The sequence below is a fragment of the Rhodnius prolixus genome, unplaced genomic scaffold (assembly GCF_049639745.1).
Source record: "Rhodnius prolixus isolate KJV_2025 unplaced genomic scaffold, Rpr scaffold_1, whole genome shotgun sequence".
Classification (NCBI taxonomy): Eukaryota; Metazoa; Arthropoda; class Insecta; order Hemiptera; family Reduviidae; genus Rhodnius; species Rhodnius prolixus.
In genome coordinates, this window is record NW_027411581.1 from 24,788,691 (window position 1) to 24,794,721 (window position 6,031).

Here is a 6,031-nt window from a genome sequence, read left to right on the forward strand (position 1 = left end):
CTTGATGCTATTCTGCTTAAAATCTTATTTTTTTACCAATGTAGGCAGGTTGACATTGCTGTCGTCACGATCAACTATTTTTATCATTGCTTTCGTTATTTCGTCTCATTGTATCTTGTTGCTTACATTCACATTCATATCTTGCTCAGAAAAAAGTAGCTTGGGGTCATTTTTACTGTTATGAAACAAGATCGGTCAAGTTTCATAACAGATTGACCTCTCCCCATGCAAATAAGGTCAGAATTTAGTTCTAGAAAAGAGAAATTCAATAAAGGTTTTATTTATTAAATCTTATAATACTTATTTCCTCTGATGTTCTACCTTTAAATTATACTACTAGAAAAAGAAGTTGTTAGCTATAATAAATCGCAGCTTAGAGTTTTATAAAAGGAAGAAGGAAGAGCACTTCTGTGGGAATGGTCAGTTTGTATACAATGTACCAAACAGCAGAGAAAGTTAACAGAAAAAAAAAAAATTCCTCTTAAGTATCTGTTATATTAAACACTTTATATCAGTGATCTATTTCTTTCATTAAGAGTAGGGATACAGACAAATCAATTATATACATATATATATATATATATATATATATATATATATATACAACGATTTTAGTACTTGAAAGTTTGCATTTAATCTTGTTCTGCCTGTTTTAATTTGTATATTATTAATTAAACTGCCTACATTAGAACTCTATCATCAGATTTGATTAAAATATTATACCACTTTGTTTAACCTATCACGCATTTTAAAACCTTTACAAATAAGATTTTAAAACTGAACGCAACGGAACTGTAATGTTATTCTTAATTGAATTTAATTTTTTGCGTATCGTCTGCTGCAGTCATTAACGCCTTCAACTTAATTAAATGTTGTTCTTTGTGATGTTTAACCGTTTGTATTATTATAAAACATCTAATATACAAAGTAAATAAAACATAAATAAAAATGGGGACTATCATAACTAGTAATTCCACTTGATACAAGCAGATTAACTTGGATATTTTATCTAGGCAGACAGTTTATCACTAAAGTTTAAAGTGATTATTACTTAAATGATTTTTTTTTTTTTACTTTTGGGAACTCTCCTTTCTGTATTAAAACCAACAGTTAGATGTCAGAACTCTACAAAAAAAAATGTTTACAATGAAATGTTTAAAATAAAGAACTGTAGGTTATTTTAGAGCAATAAAATGCAAAATTAGACGTTTTAGACGTTTTCTAGTCATTTTCGTAAAATTATAAGAAATTTAAAATACGATTGTCTTTAAAATTCATTATTTAAACGACATTCTAGGTTTGCTTTTCCTGTCCTTAGGTATTTTCGATAAATGAATCAATTTTAAATCAATTTCCAGGCAAAATTCTCAAAAACCTGTGATAAATTTACATTTGTACTAATTTAAAGATTTAATTTTTAAAGATTAAAGAAATCTGCGTGAGCTTTTATAGAAAATATACATACATATGCACGAACAGACTTACAATTATGGTAACTAGGCCGGTGTAGCGGTGGCATAGAGGAGGGGGAAAGAAGTCAGAGATCAACGGAGTAGCCTCTATCTCGTCACTAACTACTCAAGAAGGTTTGGTATGAGCCCATCATTTAGAAATCAAAATGCCAGGGAAGGCGTTCTACGCGGAATCTGAGAGAAAGACACATGAATTTCCTATCTATCAAAACAGCATTTGGATTGCAAGGACAACCTAACAAAGTCAGCAACAAGGTTGAATAGTGAGAAATTTCTATGCGCAATTGCCAGTGAAATCTTGATTGTAGAAATTCGAAACGGAGCAACACTTGGAAGTAAGTAATAATAATGTTTTACAATATCTCTTCTTACTTTCTTACGATTGAAAATATCGGGACCCGGAAAATATACCGGCGGGTCGCACGTTGAGCACAGAGAAACCACCAGTCAAAAATTTTATTTTATCAGAATCCCATTAACATTTTTTATTAATATTCTACAGAATTATATGCAAAATATTTTTGAAAATGTCGTGTAAATTTTCCATCGAACTTAGTTAAACGGTGATTACGAATTGATCTTATAGTTTTAATTTAATAAGAGAGGGAAAAAAGACAGATTCTATTAACATTAAGGTATCTTTTATATTTACGAATTACCAATATCATTCAAAATGGAACAATAATTTATTTTCCACATGAATGTAACTCTTAACTTTGAATCTCATGCGTAAAAGTAAATTACACAGTAAAGCAGCGATAAGCTTATCAGAACTAATATCTCACAAAGTTTCTGATTAGACATACAACAAAGCTTTAAGCATCTAAATAAAATATTGCGTTAGTTATGTAAAATATGAAACAAGAGAAAGGTCTGTAATTAAATTTAGAAAGTTACAAAATTGTGATTGACGAGACGCTGAGACTGAACGGGACATTTTGGAAAATGAGTATTAGTATTTGTTTGTTTTTGTTTTTGTTTATGATGGAAGATTTCATGATCAATATCAGTTTAACGAAAGAAATAAAAATACATGTAAAAGTAAAAGTTCATCTTGTCATTAGCAGATATATTAAAAAATATATGAGGCATCTTCTATACTGTTTTTTTCTCTAAAGTTTTGTTTGGCAAATATTCTTTATTTTTAATCAAGAGCATTGACTTTTACAGGCATACTTTGAAGGAAGCAATTAGAAGTAAAAGTATAAAAGGAATAACAGAAGCATTTAAATAAGTACAGCGAGAAAATGCACTGAAAATAATTATTACAATTTTTTTACGAAAGCTTTTATCAGTTATTGAACTAATTCTGTTTCAAGAAGAATTTACTTAATGCATGTACATAAAGAAAGAGCTAATTTGAATAACAAACTGGAATATTCAGCATACGACCTTAATACCAACTTCTGGTATCAGATGGTAGGATTAAAAGACATTGCATCTATGTTTATAGCAGAATTACCAATGCATTGCCAATCTGGAGTCAATTTGACACAAAAAAAAAAAAAAAATAGGAATGGTCTCTGTTTCTCCACATCTCATAGCTATCCCGAAATGCTCTTAGATATGCTATCCCCACTCTCTCACCATTTGATAGTCACGAGCTGAAAACCATGGAATTCTTAGTTTCTTTTTGCAGATTGGTTTACTTGAGCCATAAGAGTCATTTTGACTCCAGATTGGCATTACACGTAAATATATTGGAGTCATTTCGACTCCTGATTGGTAATATAAGTAGATTTTCTTTTATTATCTTGACTCCAGATTATTGCCTAAATGCTTATTACTTACAGAATTTTCATAGAAAATATCAAGGCACATAAAAAAGAATTGATTTTCTGTCCGAATTGCAGCAAAAATTGTACAAATTAGGTCATTTCCGATCCGTGTCAACAGTGCACATAATTGAAAAAATAGCGAATGTAATTTAAAAAAATGAAAAAGTCCCTGATCAGAAGGAAGTCAATCAGGATTCTAGAAAATACTGAAATTACTGCGATCCTAAGTTGAAGTTAATTCCTTCTGCGTGAAATGTTAAAGCCGATTGTGGACAAAATTTGTTTTTTCGTTCTTAATTCCTATTCTTTCTCATCCAAATGCAAATTTTATTATTAAAATTGAAATCAATGTAAAAAAAGATAAAAATAAATTACAGAGTCAATATGACCCCACATTGGCAATAATGATTAAGTTCGAGCATTGACAGTGCTGTGTTAATCGAACTAGGTCTAGCTCTGCAAATAGTAAATTAGGAAATGGCAGCAAAAAGAATTTCTACTGTTAAGCCGGTAAAATAAGCAATCCACTCACTTCCACCCCTTCAAATCACTCGGTCATAAAGAAACTGGACCTGATTGCCGTATTTATTAGTGAAGGAAATCGTGATAAGCCTTATGAGGATTTGATGACAGACCAGATTATGAAATTGTTGTCATTTTGGCTCTAAAGAGCTGCACGTTCATGGAAAAATATAGATATAAACCTTCTTTTAGCGGATTTGACATGTTTTTGAAGTGTCAAAATCTTGATTGTGATGCAGTAAGTATATGATAGTTCAACTAAGTTGAATGTACGTTAACAAGTAGGGAAACCTCGTTAGTATGAAGGAATGGGGTTAAAGATATTTGTAGTTATTACTATAAGCATATTAACATTTAATCATACTTTTTGCGCTGCCTATTAGCACAAAATTGAGAGTCCTACCCGTCATGCGAGAGGTGGCGAGAACTACTAAGGGCTAAAAGCAATTCATTTAAATGTGAGTTTAGATAATGTAAATGCAACATTGTTCAAAGTTTGGATTGGCTTCCTGCCGAAAGCAATTAGTTATTTTATAGATTTGTAACCTTTAGATATCCTCTCGCCCGAAAAAAAGGGATGCATATTAATTTAATAAAATTGGCGAGGGGAAGATTTACGAATTGAATTTACTCGTAAATTCAATAGGCACAGTTGCATGTTCTTGATATACTTAATCTTGCATAACTATCCCACCATGCACCATCCGCACTCAGTAATTAATAATTCAAGGACCTGATATCCATAAAAACTACGCTACTTACTGTAAATTACAATATCACTATTATATGTTTAGCTCTGCCCGAAAAGATTGGCAACTACCTCTACTTTTACTTAAATTATACTTAAAACCAATATCACGCAAAATAGAAGTATAAACAAACGCTTCAACAAGCAAAAAAGAAAAATATAAAACGAAGAATAATAGGTCAAAATAAAGGATTTTCATCTGAATGAATTATTTAAATAATCAAATAATTTGCTTCATTTTTCTTTCTAAGGATGAAGAGTTAACTATCTGAACAGTTAAATGCGAATGTAATTAAGTTCAATGAATATTTAATGGTAAATTTATAGTCCACTTCATTTTATTTTTAATGATCAGTTTAAATAAATAATTTTAAGTAAAATTACAATAAACGCAGTTAAAATCAAAAAAGTTAAGTAGAATTTTCCATTAGAAAAGCAAAAAACATTGATAATTTTCTAAATTGTTGGAACAAGGTACTTGTATTTTATACATTTTAAGATTGTATAACTAATATTATACAATTATTGCATTTTTGTATATACATCAAAACAAGTATCTATGTAATACGTAAGTTACATTCACATACTAAATTAAATGCCAACTGGTTATAGAAGATATAGAACTGCACAACAGAGTTCTAGATTAATAACGTGAAACCGCCTTCTAGTGAGAGGTAGATGACCATTGCAAAGCTGAAAATTATCATTTACGTTCATCCTTAATGCTATAGCCTTGGTCAATAACAAGTCATAAACTTTCTACAGTATCAATTTGTTACCCTTTTTTTTTATTGACAGGGACAAGTAGTGTAATAATTTTAAAAAAAACGATAGTTTTGTTTCTTTTACATTTCGTTCTGAACCATTGTTATTTTTCCGAAAGCTCACCTACGCTGCACACACAAGGCAAGTTAGTAATTACATCTTTAAACCAATTTTTCCTCTTTTTTAAATCTTGTTGGCATATTTTAGCCGATATCTGTTTAATAAACTATAGAGATTATAACAATTTATTGTAAAAGTATTCCAAATTCTACGGTTATAGTAAATATTGGTTAAGAGCAGTACTGGCAGCAGTGGCCAGCATTGGTCAAGAGATGAAAGGAATATTTAGAATCTGATCTGCACAATAAAACGTATTGGAAAGAGACAAAGAATGTTTTGAATTATCTCAAATGCCTTTGCCCAAATAAAGAAAAAGTACATAAAATCTGATGAAAAAAGGTGTACAATCTGATGTTATTGTGGCAGACAAAGCAAAAAGCTAGAGGCTTAAGGCGATTCTCTGACCAATTTTTAAGAACCCAAGATATTCAACAGGCTAAAGCCTCTCTGTTCATACTTGTGATGGATCTGCTCTTAACAAAGTAAAAGTAGGGTGCGTCCTGTTGATTTAAGTCGTATGCAGTGAAGAAAGTTCTCAATTTTGTCTTTTGCAGGTATCGTTGATAGTGGAAATCATTGAAAGATATCTGAACATAATATGCAAGTTTTTCAAGTAGAGATGCAGT

At 30.5% G+C, this 6,031-nt stretch overlaps 1 long non-coding RNA gene across 1 annotated transcript; it reads left to right on the top strand.

Moving 5' to 3' along the window:
- The first annotated feature begins 1,318 nt into the window (after nt 1-1,318).
- LOC141451395 (uncharacterized) lies at nt 1,319-3,162 on the top strand. Its single transcript, XR_012456737.1, has 2 exons — nt 1,319-1,807; nt 2,643-3,162. It is a non-coding gene; the product is annotated as an uncharacterized lncRNA (long non-coding RNA).
- Nucleotides 3,163-6,031: the final 2,869 nt, after the last annotated feature.